Source organism: Calonectris borealis, chromosome W (genome assembly GCF_964195595.1).
Source record: "Calonectris borealis chromosome W, bCalBor7.hap1.2, whole genome shotgun sequence".
NCBI lineage: Eukaryota > Metazoa > Chordata > Aves > Procellariiformes > Procellariidae > Calonectris > Calonectris borealis.
In genome coordinates this window covers 44,056,639-44,075,052 of record NC_134351.1, presented here as the reverse complement: position 1 = coordinate 44,075,052, position 18,414 = coordinate 44,056,639, and the positions used below count along the sequence as shown (strand labels likewise).

The 18,414-nt window shown below is 47.3% G+C and overlaps 1 long non-coding RNA gene and 1 pseudogene across 1 annotated transcript in view; one reads left to right on the top strand and one right to left on the bottom strand.

Moving 5' to 3' along the window:
- Positions 1 to 15,336, bottom strand: part of LOC142074985 (CD180 antigen-like) — a 28,733-nt pseudogene extending 13,397 nt beyond the window's left edge.
- LOC142074891 (uncharacterized) overlaps positions 1 to 18,414 on the top strand; it is a 350,231-nt gene that overhangs the window by 324,892 nt on the left and 6,925 nt on the right. The gene's annotated exons all lie outside the window — the stretch shown is intronic.

Genomic DNA, 18,414 nt, shown 5'->3' with positions numbered 1-18,414 from the left:
AGGGGATCAATCTAAGAAATTAAAAAAAAAAAAAAGTAATGAGTTGTATATATTTTAAACAGACTTTAGCACCTTCAACATTCCTATAAGATGTTAATTCTCTCTTATTTAAGAGGTGAATCATGTCATTCTCTGGGTCTTCCATAGCTCTGAAGAAGAAGGGATTGGCAACCCAATACAGCAGGACTTCCAAAATACCTGTCTATACAAGATCAAAGGATTAAAATAATTTTCAGTCATTTCCTTCAAGCATGGATTTCAAGATTTTCCTTGTTTGTCATTTTCTTTGGTACCACAAACAAGAGATAGAAACCCAAATGATTGCTTTAAATGCTGGATGTTAAGAACCTGGACCAGGGTTTGCCTTGAGGAAGTGAGATTTGGGCTGTGACTGCTCGCCTACGGCAGCCGCGTGATGCCCCGAGAGGAAACATGGCAGCCAGGGAGCACCACCTGCCCCGCTCTGCCACAAACTGGCATTTTCCAGCAGTAAAACCTGCGTGGGCTCTGCTGCCAGTGCAGGAGGTGCTGCACACTCAGCCTGTGCTCTGAGGAAAAGCCTAAAACAAGGTGATGCAGCAGGAGCATAAATCAGCTGCAGGGAGAAAAAGCTGCCATAAAAAATGTCAGAATTTACCAGACTTTATGTGAAACCCCTCTGCTTCGTGCTGCAGCAATTGATCTTTTTGAAGCCCTAAATGAGGGCAGGAGACTGAAGCCAGATGTGCTCTCCAGCCCATGCTCTCCACGCAAGTGAACAACATCCCTTCACCTGCCCTTGGGGGTGGTGGGGACAGGAGCTGCAGGACCACGCCTGTGACGCCCTTCCTGGCTGGGCGCCAGCCCCTCTGGTGTGCGTTTCTTGCAGCTGGGGGCTGGGCTGCAGCATCCCCCCACCCCAGGGATTTCTCTTCCTCTGCTTTGCCACTGATCCTTTGCAGAGGACCAAACCACCCACTTCTGTTCTCTGGCATTGATGGTTAAGGTTAATGCTGCAAGCATGCCACAACTTCAATCTGAAATTTCCATGACTTGAGCGAACCATCTGCACAAGTAGCGACCTAGACACCTCTTGTCGTGGTTTAACCTAGCAGGCAGTCAAATACCACGCAGCCGCTCACTCACTCCCCCCGCCCCCCCAGTGGGACGGGGAGAGAATCGGAAGGGTAAGAGTAAGAAAAACTCGTGGGTTGAGATAAAGACAGTTTAATAGAACAGAAAAGGGAGAATAATGATAATAAATAATGATAGAATATACAAAATGAGTGATGCACAATGCAATTGCTCACCACCCGCGCTGACCGATAACCAAGTAGCGATCGGCACTTCCTGGATCACGCCTACCGTTCATATACTGAGCATGACGTCACATGGTATGGAATACCCCATTGGCCAGCTGGGCTGGCTGTCCTGATTATGTTCCCTCCCATCTTGTGTACCTAGCTCAGTCAGTAGGCACGGGAGCTGTCCTTGGACTAGGAGGGCACTTAGCAACAACTGAAAACATCAGTGTGTTATCAACATTCTCCTCATACTAAATCCAAAACACAGCACTAGGAAGAAATTTAACCCTATCCCTGCCGAAACCAGGACAGTATCCACCCCTTATTCCATACCATTTACGTTATGCTTAGGTCTCACATTTTTCAATACCTTTCAATTAATCACCACTATCTTTTTATATATATACATATATAATACATATACATACATATATACATATAATACATATACATACATATATATACATAAATATATATAAATGTCCATTGAGTTCTTTTAGTCCACAACTTTGGGCTCCATCTGTCATAACAGTCTTTCAGGGCCAGAAAGATGGTGTGTGGTGTTGGGCTGTTGCATCCTGAAGCCAGTTCTCATTTCGGTACTGCTGCGCTCGTCCAGTTCTATCATCGTTGCACTTTGCTCGGTTTCATCGGAGTTAGTTCCTTCTTCATTAATCTGGGTGATTTTCACTGCTGTACCATTGATAGCAACCATAGAAATAATGATATACAATATCATATAACAACTGACATCATAAAATTCAGTTCATTGGCTATTTTCACCCAAAATCAAACCCCCTTGAGGTACACACCGGACTTGCCCATCCTTTCGCATCACCCACCAAGTGCACCCAGGTCCTTGAGCAAAAGCAATCCCATGGATGGGTTTTCCCTTGCCAGAGGCAGGAGTAACCCAGACTGTCTTCCCCAGCATATGTTCTTATGTGCACGACAGGGACTTTATCTCCATCTACAGTACATAAAAGTCTTGATTGGGCAGGGCCAGCTCGATTAACAGACCCCCTAGTGTTGACTAACCAGGTGGCTTTTGCTAAATGTGTGTCCCAATGCTTGAATGTCCCACCACCCATTGCCCTCAGAGTAGTCTTTAACAGCCCGTTGTATCGTTCGATTTTCCCGGAGGCTGGTGCGTGGTAGGGGATGTGATAGACCCACTCAATGCCGTGCTCTTTGGCCCAGGTGTCTATGAGGGTGTTTCGGAAATTAGTCCCGTTGTCTGACTCAATTCTTTCTGGAGTGCCATGTCGCCATAGGACTTGCTTTTCAAGGCCCAGGATGGTGTTCCGGGTGGTGGCATGGGGCACAGGGTATGTTTCTAGCCAGCCGGTGGTTGCTTCCACCATGGTGAGCACATAGCGCTTGCCGTGCCGGGTTTGTGGGAGTGTGATATAATCAATCTGCCAGGCCTCCCCATATTTGTATTTCAACCATCGTCCCCCATACCAAAGAGGCTTTACTCGCTTGGCTTGTTTGATTGCAGCGCACGTTTCACATTCATGGATAACCTGTGCAATAGCGTCCATGGTTAAGTCCACCCCTCGATCACAAGCCCATCTATATGTTGCATATGAGGCCGGCTTGGGCTTAGCGACCATGAAATGGTAGAATTTTCGATACTTGGTGAAGTAAAGAGGGGGGCCAGCAAAACTGCTACCATGGACTTCCGGCGGGCGGACTTTGGCCTGCTCAGGACATTGGTCGAGAGGGTCCCTTGGGAGACAGTCCTGAAGGGCAAAGGGGTCCAGGAAGGCTGGACGTTCTTCAAGAAGGAAGTCTTAAAGGCGCAGGAGCGGGCTGTCCCCATGTGTCGAAAGAAGAACGGGCAGGGAAGGCGACCGGCCTGGCTGAGCGGGGAGCTCTGGCTGGGACTCAGGGAAAAAAGGAGAGTTTATCACCTTTGGAAGAAGGGGCAGGCAACTCAGGAAGAGTACAGGGATCTAGTTAGGTCGTGCAGAGAGGAAATTAGAAAGGCAAAAGCCCGGCTAGAACTTAACCTGGCCACTGTCGTGAGAGACAACAAAAAATGCTTTTATAAGTATGTTAATGACAAAAGGAGAGCCAAGGAGAATCTCCATCCTCTATCGGATGCGGGGGGGAACGTTGCCACCAAGGACGAGGAAAAGGCTGAGGTACTCAACGCCTTCTTTGCCTCAGTCTTTAGTAGTCAGAGTGGTTATCCTCAGGGTACTCAGCCCCCTGAGCTGGAAGACAGGGACGACGAGCAGGATAAACCCCCCATAATTCAAGAGGATGAAGTTCATGACCTGCTATGCCACCTGGACGTTCACAAGTCTATGGGGCCGGATGGGATCCACCCGAGGGTACTGAGGGAGCTGGCGGAGGAGCTTGCCGAGCCGCTCTCCATCATTTACCAGCAGTCCTGGTTAACTGGGGAGGTCCCGGACGACTGGAGGCTCGCCAATGTGACTCCCATCTACAAGAAGGGCCGGAGGGAGGATCCGGGGAACTACAGACCGGTCAGCCTGACCTCGGTGCCGGGGAAGATCATGGAGCGGTTGGTTTTGAGGGTGCTCACGAGCCATGTCCGGGACAACCAGGGGATCAGGCCCAGCCAGCACGGGTTCATGGAAGGCAGGTCCTGCTTGACCAACCTGATCTCCTTCTATGACCAGGTGACCCGCCTAGTGGATGAGGGAAAGGCAGTGGATGTGGTCTACTTGGACTTCAGTAAGGCCTTTGACACTGTCTCCCACAGCATTCTCCTAGAGAAGCTGGCGGCTCACGGCCTAGACAGGTCCACTCTTCGCTGGGTAAAAAACTGGCTGGACGGCCGAGCCCAGAGAGTTGTGGTCAACGGAGTTAAATCCAGTTGGCGGCCGGTCACGAGCGGTGTTCCCCAGGGCTCAGTTTTGGGGCCGGTCCTGTTCAATATCTTCATCAATGATCTGGACGAGGGGATCGAGTGCTCCCTCAGTAAGTTTGCAGACGACACCAAGTTGGGCGGGAGTGTTGATCTGCTCGAAGGTAGGAAGGCTCTGCAGAGGGACCTGGACAGGCTGGATTGATGGGCCGAGGCCAACTGTATGAGATTCAACAAGGCCAAGTGCCGCGTCCTGCACTTCGGCCACAACAACCCCAGGCAACGCTACAGGCTTGGGGAAGAGTGGCTGGAAAGCTGCCCAGAGGAAAAGGACCTGGGGGTACTGGTTGACAGCCGGCTGAACATGAGCCGGCAGTGTGCCCAGGTGGCCAAGAAGGCCAACGGCATCCTGGCCTGTATCAGAAATAGTGTGGCCAGCAGGAGTAGGGAGGTGATCGTGCCCCTGTACTCGGCACTGGTGAGGCCGCACCTCGAATATTGTGTTCCGTTTTGGGCCCCTCACTACAAGAAGGACATGGAGGTGCTGGGGCGTGTCCAGAGGAGGGCAACGAAGCTGGTGAAGGGCCTGGAGCACAAGTCTTATGAGGAGCGGCTGAGGGAACTGGGGTTGTTTAGCCTGGAGAAGAGGAGGCTGAGGGGAGACCTCATCGCGCTCTACAACTACCTGAAAGGAGGTTGTAGTGAGGTGGGTGTTGGTCTCTTCTGCCAAGTAACTAGCGATAGGACAAGAGGAAATGGCCTCAAGTTGCGCCAAGGGAGGTTTAGATTGAACATTAGGAAAAATTTCTTTACTGAAAGAGTGGTCAGGCCTTGGAACAGGCTGCCCAGGGAAGTGGTGGAGTCACCATCCCTGGAGGTATTTAAAAGACGTGTAGATGAGGCCCTTAGGGACATGGTGTAGTGGGCATGGTGGTGTTGGGTTGACGGTTGGACACGATGATCTTAGAGGTCTTTTCCAACCTGTATGATTCTATGATTCTATGATTCTATGATCTCTTCCTTGATGGCCTGACGCGTCATGGGCCCACAGAGCTATAAATAATTCACCCTTATGTTCCCAGTCCAGATCCACCTGAGCCACTTCAATCTTAGCAGCCTGGTCCACCTGCTGGTTGTTTTGATGTTCTTCAGGGGCCCGACTCTTGGGTACGTGAGCATCTACGTGACGTACTTTTACAGCCAGGTTCTCTACCCGGGCAGCAATATCTTGCCACAATGCGGCAGCCCAGATGGGTTTGCCTCTGCGCTGCCAGTTGTTCTGCTTCCATTGCTGCAACCACCCCCACAGGGCATTTGCCACCATCCATGAGTCAGTATAGAGATAAAGTCCTGGCCATTTTTCTCGTTCAGCAATGTCCAAGGCCAGCTGGATGGCTTTCACCTCTGCAAACTGGCTCGATTCACCTTCTCCTTCAGCAGTTGCTGCAACTTGGCGTATAGGACTCCATACAGCAGCTTTCCACCTCCGATGCTTTCCCACAAGGCGACAGGACCCATCAGTGAACAGGGCATATTGCTTCTCGTTTTCTGGTAGTTTATTATACAGTGGGGCTTCTTCAACACGCATCACCTCCTCCTCTGGGGATATTCCAAAATCTTTGCCTTCTGGCCAGTTCGTGATCACCTCCAAGATTCCTGGGCGACTGGGGTTTCCTAGTTGGGCCCGTTGTGTGATCAGTGCGACCCACTTACTCCACGTAGCATCGGTTGCATGATGTGTAGAGGGGACCCTCCCTTTGAACATCCAGCCCAGCACCGGCAGTCGCGGTGCCAGGAGGAGCTGTGCTTCAGTACCAACCACTTCCGAAGCAGCTCGAATCCCTTCATATGCTGCCAATATCTCCTTCTCAGTTGGAGTGTAGCGGGCCTCGGATCCTCTGTATCCCCGACTCTAGAACCCTAAGGGTCGACCTCGAGTCTCCCCTGGTGCTTTCTGCCAGAGGCTCCAGGTAGGGCCATTCTCCCCGGCTGCAGTGTAGAGCACATTCTTCACATCTTGTCCTGCCTGGACTGGCCCAAGGGCTACTGCCTGAACGATCTCCTGTTTAATTTGTTCAAAGGCTTGTTGTTGCTCAGGGCCCCATCTGAAGTCGTTCTTCTTCCTGGTCACTTGATAGAGAGGGATTACAATCAGGCTGTAATCTGGAATATGCATTCTCCAAAAGCCCACAACGCCTAAGAAAGCTTGTGTTTCCCTTTTGCTAGTTGGTGGGAACATGGCTGTTATTTTGTTGATCACATCCATTGGGATCTGACGACGTCCATCTTGCCATTTTATTCCTAAAAACTGGATCTCCTGTGCAGGTCCCTTGACCTTACTTTGTTTTATGGCAAAACCGGCCTTCAGAAGGATTTGAATTATTCTCTCCCCTTTCTCAAAAACTTCTTCTGCTGTGTTGCCCCACACGATGATGTCGTCAATGTATTGCAGGTGTTCTGGAGCCTCACCCTGTTCCAGTGCGGTGTGAATTAGTCCATGGCAAATGGTAGGGCTGTGTTTCCACCCCTGGGGCAGTCGGTTCCAGGTGTACTGGACGCCCCTCCAAGTGAAAGCAAACTGTGGCCTGCACTCTGCCTCCAAAGGGATGGAGAAGAACGCATTAGCGATATCATTTGTGGCGTACCACTTGGCTGCCTTTGACTCCAGTTCATATTGAAGTTCTAGCATGTCTGGCACGGCAGCACTCAGTGGCGGCGTGACTTTGTTCAGGCCACGGTAGTCTACTGTTAGTCTCCACTCTCCATTGGACTTTCGCACTGGCCATATGGGACTGTTGAAGGGTGAGCGAGTCTTGCTGATCACTCCTTGGCACTCCAGTCGACGAATCAGCTCATGGATAGAGATTAGGGAATCTCGGTTGGTGCGGTATTGTCGCCGGTGCACTGTTGTGGTAGCAATTGGTACCTGCTGTTCTTCAACCCTCAACAACCCCACAACAGATGGGTCCTCTGAGAGACCGGGCAAGGTGGACAGCTGTTTAATTTCCTCCGTCTCCAGGGCAGCTATACCAAAAGCCCACCGGTATGTTTTTGGGTCCTTAAAATACCCTCTCCTGAGGTAGTCTATGCCAAGGATGCACGGAGCCTCTGGGCCAGTCACAATGGGGTGCTTCTGCCACTCATTCCCGGTCAGGCTCACTTCGGCCTCCAATACAGTTAACTCTTGGGATCCCCCTGTCACTCCAGAAATACAGATGGGTTCTGCCCCTTTATAGCTTGATGGCATTAGGGTGCACTGTGCACCAGTGTCTACGAGAGCCTTATACTCCTGTAGCTCTGATGTGCCAGGCCATCGAATCCACACAGTCCAGTAAACCCGGTTGTCCCTTTCCTCCACCTGGCCGGAGGCAGGGCCCCTCTAGTTCTGGTCATAGTATCCGCTTCTCACTTCTTGCAAACGTGAGTCAAGAATTCCTTCATTACAGTCAAAAGTAAGATCAGCCCTTCTACTCTGTCTGGGGAACTGTTCACTGGAAACTGGACCGTCGTGAGACAGGGTTTTCCTGAAAACTGGAGCAGCATTTTTCCTGAGAGAACCCCCTTGTGTGATTGTTTTTCCTTGCAACTCACGTACACGTGCCTCTAGGGTCAAGGTAGGTTTTCCATCCCCCTGCCTCATGTCCTCTCCGTGGTCACGCAGGTAAAACCACAGGGTGCCCCGTGGTGTGTACTTTTGATATCCTCTCTCTTGAGGAGAAAAACGCTGACTCCTAATGGCTGAGATACTGGTCCGTACAGGTGGAGAATAGGACCTATCGTCTTTGAGTTGCTGGACCTCTCGGGATAGTTTCTCTACAGCCGAGACAAGGGAGGAGGAGATACTTTCTTCGAAATCCCGAAGTCTGTTAACCACCTCATCCACCGTTGGTGCTTCTTCCTCTTTCCAGCACAGTACTGCCAACGAACTGGCATACGATGCTGGTGCGCTCCGTACCAACTTCCGCCACATGGGTCGGGTGCACTGGACGTCATCTGGATCTTTGGGTGTTCGGGCGTCGTCCAGGTCACTATAAACCACCTCCAGCACGCCTAGTTCTCTCAGGTACTGGATACCTCTCTCCATAGTGGTCCACTTGCCTGGGCGATATATAACATCTTCCTTGAAGGGATACCTTTCCTACACGCCTGACAGCAGTCGCCTCCAGAGGCTGAGGACCTGTGTCCCTTTTCCAATTGCTTTGTCAATGCCTCCTTCCCTAGCAAGGGATCCCAGCTGTTTGGCTTCCTTCCCCTCCAATTCCAGGCTACTGGCCCCATTATCCCAGCATCGGAGCAGCCAGGTAACAATATGCTCGCCTGGACGACGGCTGAAATCTTTCCGCATATCTCGCAGCTCACTGAGGGATAGGGATCGGGTGGTTTCCGTCTCGTTTATGAGTTCTTCCTCTTCCTCCTCCCCTCCTCGTGATGGCCCTGCTCTTTCATCATCCCTTTCTAAACGACCTGATCTCCGCTTCCAAGATTTCCTCTTCTGTACAGGGGCAACGGATACCAGCAAGGGTTGGTCCTCTGGTTCAGCTGTAGTGCCTGTTGCTGGGGTTTGGGTAGCTGCAGTGCTTGTCATGGGGGTTGGAGTAACTGTAGTGCCTGTTGCCGGAGCTTGAGTGGCTGCAGTGCCTGTCGCAGGGGTTGGAGAAGCTACGGTGACTGTTGCCGGGGTTTGAGTAGCCACAGGGGTTGTCATGGGGGTTGGAGTAGCCGCAGTGCCTGTCGTGGGGTTTTGAGTAGCCACCGTGTCTGTAGCCGCCCCCGAGACTCGCCGCTCCGCCCACCCTGATGAGGCACCGCTGCTTGCCCTCCCTCTTTTCTTGTTCCTGAGGGTTGATCTCTGGACAGTATTCCTGAATAGTTGTTTAACCCTAAACAAGGCCTGAACCACATTCAGGAGACATAGCAACATGAACATGCTTGTTTGAGCATCCCAAGGATATTCAAAATTCTCAGGGAATATTGTGGACATCTTTGTGAAGAGGATAGAAGAAAAAGGAGTTTCTGACAATATGGAAGGGAAGATGAACAAGTGGGAGAGAGTGTCCCATCCCGTCTCCCCCTTAAATTCATTCTCCGAGGAGAAACAAGTGCAATTACCAATAATTTCTAAGAGGTGGTTCCCGAGGTACAGAAATGACGGCAGTGCCGAGTACAGATACCAGATTAGACTTACGACCAATGATTTTATCACCTCATAAAACAGCAACAAAATGATAATCTTGGCCCAGTTCCGAATAATGATAAACAGCACAAAAGGGAACATATACTGCAAGCAAGGTATTACATGACCCAACATTGAGAGCCAGCCCCACAACTTTGACAGCCAATACATCAACATTGTGACCAATCAATATAATGGATGGATCAATATAACAATTTTGCCTTAACACACTTTGGTCAGATCTATCGTTATCTCAACCCTTCGAGCCCCACGTTGGGTGCCAAAAAGGACTGTCGTGGTTTAACCTGGCAGGCAGCCAAATACCACGCAGCCGCTCACTCACTCCCCCCGCCCCCCCAGTGGGACAGGGAGAGAATCGGAAGGGTAAGAGTAAGAAAAACTCGTGGGTTGAGATAAAGACAGTTTAATAGAACAGAAAAGGGAGAATAATGATAATAAATAATGATAGAATATACAAAATGAGTGATGCACAATGCAATTGCTCACCACCCGCGCTGACCGATAACCAAGTAGCGATCGGTACTTCCTGGATCACTCCTACCGTTCATATACTGAGCATGACGTCACATGGTATGGAATACCCCATTGGCCAGCTGGGCTGGCTGTCCTGATTATGTTCCCTCCCATCTTGTGTACCTAGCTCAGTCAGTAGGCACGGGAGCTGTCCTTGGACTAGGAGGGCACTTAGCAACAACTGAAAACATCAGTGTGTTATCAACATTCTCCTCATACTAAATCCAAAACACAGCACTAGGAAGAAATTTAACCCTATCCCAGCCGAAACCAGGACAGCCTGATATCTCAGGAACCTTTGTGGAGAAAGCCAGTGCCCACCCTTCGCTTCCAGCACTGCGGATACTGTATGGGACACCAAGACGGTCATTTTCTGGCCCAGTGTAAATTTTTGGGCTTCTTGTATATTTAGTATTACAGCTGCAACCGCTCACAAGCATCCAGGCCAACCCTTCGCAGTTGCATCTAACTGTTTGGAAAAGTAGGCAACCGCTCGTCAATAGGGGCCCAGATCTTGTGCTAATATCCCCAGAGCAATCCCCTGTTTCTCGTGGGAAAAGAGGAAAAACGGCTTACTCACGTCTGGGAGCCCTAAGGCCGGAGCTGACATCAAAGCTTTCTTCAGTGTCTCAAAGACTTGTGCGGTCTCCTTGCTCCATTCAAGGTGTCCCTGTTCAGTGGCTATTAGTGCATACAATGGTTTAACAAGCAGTCCATAGTTATAAAACCACAGTCGACACCACCCAGTCATTCCCAAGAAAGTCCGTAACTCTTTTACTGTCTGAGGTCTCTGAGTTTGGCATATTGCTTCTTTGCGGGCCTGTCCCAAAGTTCTTTGTCCAGCACTGATCTCGTAGCCCAAATAAATCACTTTGCGCTGCATTACTTGGGCCTTCTTCCTGGACACCCGGTACCCTTGGAGCCCCAAAAAATTTAGTAGACTCACCGTCCAGATCATACAATCTTCCTCTGTTTTGGTGGCGATCAGGATATCATCCACATATTGTAACAGTTTCCCTCTTTCAGACGGGATTTCCCAAGATTCCAAGTCTTTTGTGAGTTGATTGCCAAAGATGGTAGGACTGGTTTTGAACCCCTGTGGCAACACCGTCCAAGTGAGATGAGTCTTGCGACCAGTTTTGGGGTTTTCCCATTCGAATGCAAACAATTTTTGGCTGACTTCATGGAGAGGGAGGCAAAAGAAGGCATCCTTCAGATCTAGAACAGTAAACCAAGTTAGCTCAGGTGTTAATACAGTCAACAGAGTATATGGGTTCACCACTACGGGGTAGAGATCCTCAGTTATTTTATTTACAGCTCGTAGATCCTGAACCACACGGTACGATCCGTCAGGCTTACGAACAGGTAATATAGGTGTGTTAAAATCAGACTCACACTCTCTCAATAATCCTAATTGTAAAAATTTTTCAATTACTGGCCGGATTCCTTCCCTATCTTCTTTCTTTAGGGGATATTGCTTAATCCTTGCCGGTTGTCGGCCTTCTCTGAGTCTAACTTCAACAGGTAGTGCATTCTTCGCTCTTCCAGGTACATCTGTGGCCCATACCCCAGGATATACCTGGTTTAAGATTTCCTTCCTAATCTTTCCTTCTGCGGAAGGACTGGTTAAAAATAAACCCAGGATCTGGATGTACTGCTGATCTTTTACTTCTAAAGTAATTTCTCCTTTTTCAAATATAATTTTTGCACCTAATTGCTCCAACAAATCTCTTCCCAAAAGGGCCTTTGGGGAGTTGGGCATATACAGGAATTTGTGGATACCCCATTGTTTTCCCAGTTTATATTTCAAAGGTTTACAAAAATACGCCTTTTCACTTTGGCCAGTCGCCCCCTTTACCATGATGTAGTCATTCTCCAGGGGCATCAAGGCTTGATTCAAAACCGAGTATGTTGCCCCTGTGTCAACTAAAAATTCCACTTCTTGTTGTTCCTTCCCTAGCCTCATTATAACCAGTGGATCTGCTAGGGTAGATTCCCCAGGTCCCCGTCAGTCCTTTTTCACATGAGCTACTATTTTCCCTGTCTGGTAGCTTCGTCTCTTTTCCTTGTTTGTTGGACATTCTCTTTTCCAATGACCAAATTTCTTGCACAGCGCACATTGATCCTTGCCTAACCGAGACGGTTCTCGTCTAGGCCTCCTTTCTTCCTCTTCCCTGACAGCCGCTATTATTCTCCTTTGCCCTTGTCTATATCCTTCTTCTCTGTTACTAAATACTCTCCACGCTTTGTCTAACAACACTTCCAGATTTCTACTTTCTGTAGTGCGTAGCTTCTGGAGCTTGCGCCTAATGTCCCCTGTGGACTGACCCAAGAACAGAGAGACTACTTGTTGTATTCCTACCTCGGACCCAGGATCCAGCGGTGTGTTACGGCGCATTGCATCCCTCAATCGATCCAGGAATTCGGATGGGGACTCGGAAGGACCTTGCTTAACTGCATATAAAACTGACCAGTTTATAGTTTTGGGGATAGCCCTCTCCATTCCTTTCGAAATCCACTCCTGATACCCCTGTAATTTTTCCATCTCTGCAGATCTATTAACATCCCACTTTGGATCTTGGAGAGGGAAATATTCCTTAACATCCCCTCCTGTGATCTTATAATGATCATCAGCCAAATTCCCCGCCGTTTTTAAAATCAGTTGCTTCTCTGTCTCAGTCATATATTCTAATAATAACTGTATGTCCTTCCAATCAGGGTTATGCTGTTTCACAATAAACTGAAAATGTTTGGTTACACCTACTGGATCACTCCTGTAATCCTTTGCAACCCTTTTCCATTCCCCTAAATCAGTAGTGGAAAAAGGTACTTTGATTAGCATCGACCCGCCATCGGGCCCTACCGCCTCTCGAAGAGGTGCCTGCAAGGCTGCTGGGACAGATTTCTTTCTGGTGCGGGAAGATACAGGGCTGTCCGGGGGGGTGGAAGTTTTGTCCGAGTCCGCATCCTGTTCCTGTGGTCGAGGGGGAGGCTTAAACAGGTCAGTTAGATCTGGTTCCGGCACCTGGTGAATTTTGTTTGCTTTAATACACCTTTGTCCAATACTGCATGCCGAGCAACACCGCTTCAGTTTACCTTTAAATTCTTTATTATTTTCTTGCTCAAGTGCGAGTACCATAGGGTCCTGTGGTGGCACCATTCCACAGTCCCTTTGCCACTCCAGATGGTTTCGGAGGGTGAAAAACATGTCTGCATATGAAACTTCATCCCACTTCCCTTCTCTCCTTAGAAACAGCATCAATTGTAGGAGAGTATTATAATCTATAGATCCATTAAATGGCCACTTAGCTTCACTTTCTAATTTATACAACGGCCACCATTGGTTACAATACTTAATAAGAGTCTTTTTACTTTCTGTCCCTCCGGTCCCAACAATATCTCTCCAATGAGCAAGCACACAGCCCAAGGGGCTTTTCTTCAAAACTCCCCTTTGAGCGTTACCCATTTCGTAACTTCTTCTATTGATCTTTATTTTGACTTTTAGTAAGTTTCCACGCAAATCGTTTCTTGCAATTCCTTATGGTTTTCTCCCAGTCCTTTTCCCACACTTCCCAAATTTCCGGGACTAGTTTTTCCTTTCCACACACCAACTTCACTATTTCAGATTCTTGTTGGACTTCTTCCCTATCGTAGAACTGTGAAGTCCGGGGAAGGCACTTAGGGCACTCCGCTTTCCGCCTACTAGATATACAATACCATTTTTCCCTGCAAGATTTACATTTCAACAAAACCCAAGCCTGGTACCAAATTTCATATAGCCTAGGAACAAGTCCACATGCAAGGCAAGGAATCACTCCTCTTAGTCCACCAACACAGGAGTTTCTAAAAGCATCTGAAGGCTGCTCCCACTCTAAGGCCACTTTCTGTCCTGCGGGAGTCACATATGCTCCTTTCAGATAAAATTGCTCATTCCCCCTTCTTATCCAATTCCCTCCTTCGTTTAAATATTCCCAAGGTTCGAGCCCAAACCACCGAAGAAGTGATTCCCTCCGCCTTGCTCCTTCATTAACATATAGAGGCATTTACAATCTTTCAATCTTTCCATACATTACTCACACATAAAGACAAAAACACAATCCTATCATTCGCTTTGCTTGTCTCCGGCCGCTCTCCTCGCGGAGATCACGGAACCACGGATCAGAACTCCGCACTTGCTTCGCAGCTGCGCTGCGTCTCAAACACACACACAAATGCTTCTAACATAAAATACCCAGGCGTTTCATAGGTACAGCATACAGTTCATATTCTAGTTGTTATCCCTTCAGCAGCTGCAAATGTAAAAATAACCCAACCGCAATTGCGAGGAGGTCCGCTTACCCTTCTCCTGCTTCTTATATACCAGTCATTAGCAGGTCCGTCCTGGCTCCCAACACTGGGATGCAGCGGAAACCTCGGATTCACTCGATCTACTCCCAAGATCGCTAGCGGCCGCTCTATCAGTCAGCGAATCCCCCCTATTACCGTGCAGGGTACCCTCCTACCATACGGGGACTATGCTGCACGCCAGACGTCTCTGCGCGATTTACCAGCAGCCCCGGCCACGCGTACGACTTACAGGCCCCTCTCCTAAAACATACCCTTTCCTTCCGCGGCTTCAGGAGGTTGTTGTCTGCTCCCACGGTGAGCGGCTGGCAGCGGAGTCCCCTCCGAGGAAAGTGCTCGGGGCGCGCCCAGGGGCGTCCGCTCCGCAGTCGATCCCGCGGTTAAGCAGAGAGCCTCCTGGCTGGCTCGCCAAAGCTGACTTGCGGAAAATGGACTCCACAATCTATAAGATTGTAAAGTAGGTATGTTTATTCAGCGCTGGGCAGCACGGGGGGGTAGTCCCACCAAAGTCGTGCACGCGCCAACACGGTACTTGCCAGAAATATATACAGCAAAGTGTTGTATATACATAAAGTTTCGCAATACGCCTATACATATGCATGACCTGTCCCCACTTCGTATTAAAATGAGTTCCAAGACATTATTTCCATGAACCCCTCCCATCTGCTCTTGCGCATTGCCTCCTGGTGGTGGTCGTCGGGGGTCGTGGGGATGAAGGCTAGTGGTTCCTCTTCGTCACCGCTAGTAACCTTTTGTTCTTGCACAGGCTCAGTTGTTCCTTGGCTCTTGCCCAAACCGTAGGGTCGGTTTTAGCTGGTCTCTTAAGGCAAGTTCTTAGTTCTTATCAGGAACTGTCCTTGTGAGGAGTCACAGTTAATTTGCACAATATTTAACAAAGTATCAAACTTTACCTACTAATTCAATCCTTTAACTACTATCTATCATTCAACTACTAAAATTCCCTTAGCCCCTTCTCTCACTGGAACCTGTGGGCTTTGGGGCAGGGGGCACATCAGTGCTATTTTATTAGTAAGCAGGATGAACAAACTTTCAGCTAATGATCACAGCTTGCTAGAGGCCATGGGGATGCCAGGCTTCCTGGCCCCCACACCTGCATCCTGCACTCTCTGCACGTTGGCCAGGAAGCTGGGGTTGGCCATGGCTGGGACATGCGAAGCCACGTGAAGTCCTCCTACCAAACACAAACCAAAAATAGTTAGGAGAAAGGCGCTATGTGGGAAGGAAATTGCTGACAGGAATTAGCTATGTCCTGACGTCTTGTACATCCGTGTTTCATATCTCCTATACTCTCCCTGGAGATACTGTTTCTGTATAACTACTGTTGTTGTGTTATCCTCCTTGAGTAGCTTGTGGTTTTTCAAAAACTCAGAAGATGTTTTGAGGATCTCAGTGCTGGAGGCCCATGTTACTCTGTGAAACAGCTGTAAGACTTTTCCCTATTTCAAAAATACAGCCTCTGTTCCCTGCTAAGCAGGCAAAATACCCAGTATTCTTGCTCCCCATGGGTTGTATTGTTGTCCGAAAAGCGGATTCGTGCCCGGCGTGCAAGTAACCAATTCCACACGCTCAGGAGAGAGATTGTTTTATTCAGGCCTGGGTGCTCGGTGGACTTGCCATAAATCAAGCACACCCGGTCTAGTCACCTTTCTGCTTATATCCATGCTTCTCATGCATATTTTAAGTTTCTCTTTTACATATTCATTGAATTTCCGAGAACTAATTATAATATTACATCATCCTAGACACATGCGCACTAAAGTCTTTAGGGTCTCCTTGAGGGTCTCGAGTGGTCTCTGGTGGTCGGTAGGGTAGTGAACTCTTCATGAACCTGTTCTGCTGTCCGAAAAGCGGATTCGTGCCCGGCGTGCAAGTAACCAATTCCACACGCTCAGGAGAGATATTGTTTTATTCAGGTCTGGGTGCCTGGTGGACTTGCCAAAAATCAAGCACACCTGGTCTAGTCACCTTTCTGTTTATATCCATGCTTCTCATACATATTTTAAATTTCTCTTTTACATATTCATTACATTTCCGAGAACTAATTATAATATTACATCATCTTAAACACATGCGCACTAATGCCTTTAGGGTCTCCTTGAGGGTCTCAGGTGGTCTCTGGTGGTCGGTAGGGTAGTGAACTCTTCATGAACTTATTTCCTCTTTACCTTATAGGGTCGCAATTTGTCCCTGAGCCATGCTTGGACCACGTTTGTTTATAGTTTCCAAGGTTATTCTTCACTAGAGCCTAACAATGCTTCCAGGATACACAATTTAGACTAGTTACAATTCTACACACCTGCAAACACAACACCTGCTAGTTACCTAACTTCTAAGCAACAAGTCTTCATTGTTTAGAATTACAGAAGCGCACAGTAAAATTACAGAAGCAAGCAGTATGGAATAGTAGATACTGTACCTACTACATCAATTCCCCCCTTTGAGACTTATGATGTTGAGCATCATGAGTCTCACATCATTTATTTATAAGCATTTGGTCTACAAAAAGACATACATAAAATTGTACAACAAATTATTATAACTAAGATGATGATCAGTATTGCAAATAAGAACAATTGTAATTTCTATCTTATTTTGGCAATAGAAATTGGGATTCAGCTTTACTGATCGTCATAATTAATATCAACAGGCTTTATATTTTCTACTCCTAAACTTACAATTTCTTAATTAATTTGGGTTTTTTTTCTAACAATAAATATTTTAAATATCACAAATAATTTAACAACATCTCTGATAACTCATCAAGTACGCCTTAAAGTTAATTTCAATGGTCCCTTAGGTATAGGTGTCCACAGTTTAGGATATATTTTTTTTTATTCTGGTGTAACATTTTTCTCCTATTACATGCATTTGTTTAGATCTTTTTGTTAGATTAACATCATAAGGTTTACCATACAAAATTTCAAATGGACTTACTTCTTCTTTAGCTCTCGGGGTTACCCTAATTCTTAACAAGGCAAATGGTAAAGCTTCAATTTATTTCCACTGAGCTTCTGGATATATTTTAGGAATTTGTTTCTTTAATATTTGGTTCTTTACATTTTTAATAACTTCCGCCACAAAATGTGGACCTCTGTCTGAGGATATCCCTAAAGGGACTCCAAATCTTGGAATAATTTCCTTTAATAAGCGTTTTGTTACCTCTTTTGCTTTGTTGGTTCGACACGGGAAAGCTTTCGGCCATCCAGAGAAGGTATCTACCAATACCAATAGATATCGGTATTGGTTACATCGCGGTAACTCTGAAAAATTTATTTGCCAATATTCACCGGAAGTTATGCTTCTCTTTACCTCTCCAGGAGGGGGTCGGATTTGTATTGTTCCTAAGATTCCACTATTGCCTTTGCTCCCATATGTGTTTCAGCATGGGTTTTGACCATTAATTTCTTCATAATTTCAGGGGTTACTATACATTGTCCATGTGAAGTTATCCACCATCCTTGATCATTCTTCTTACAATGTAATAACATAGCTAATTTATTTTCTTTCTCACTATAATTTGGGGATTCCACCTGAATTTCTTTTGATGGAATTAAAACATAAATCATAGTATTTAATGCTACACATTTAGCAGCCTCATCTGCTTTCTGATTTCCTTGTATTACTTTTGAGTCCCTTTTTTGATGAGCCTTAGAATGAATCACCGCAACTTCTTTAGGTTTCTGTACTGCTTCCAACAAATTCAAAATCTCTGTTCCATATTTTATAGGGGTACCACGGGCAGACAAAAGTCCTCGCTCCTTCCATATTGCTCCATGAGCATGCACAACTCCAAAAGCATATTTAGAATCTGTATAGATGTTGACTCTTTTACCTTTAGCTAAATTCAAGGCTTTTGTCAGGGTTATAATTTCTGCCTTCTGGACGGATGTATTTGGAGGTAATGCTTTTATTTCTTGATCTTCAGTTAAAGTTACCACGGCATAGCCAGTTCTCCTTTCTCTTTTTACAAAAATAATTCTTCATCCGGAGTTTGGAGAGGGACATCTTTCAGATCTGGCCTGCTGGCATATACCTGTTCAATGACTTGCATGGTTAAGATCACTCTCTTTTTCACTTGGCATTAAAGAGGCAGGATTTAAAATTGTTCTAACAATTCTTCAGGGTCTTTGGTTGCCTCATACAATGGTTTTGCCATCAAACCATAATTTGGAATCCAAAGGCGACACCATCCAGCCATTCCTAGAAATCCTCTCAAC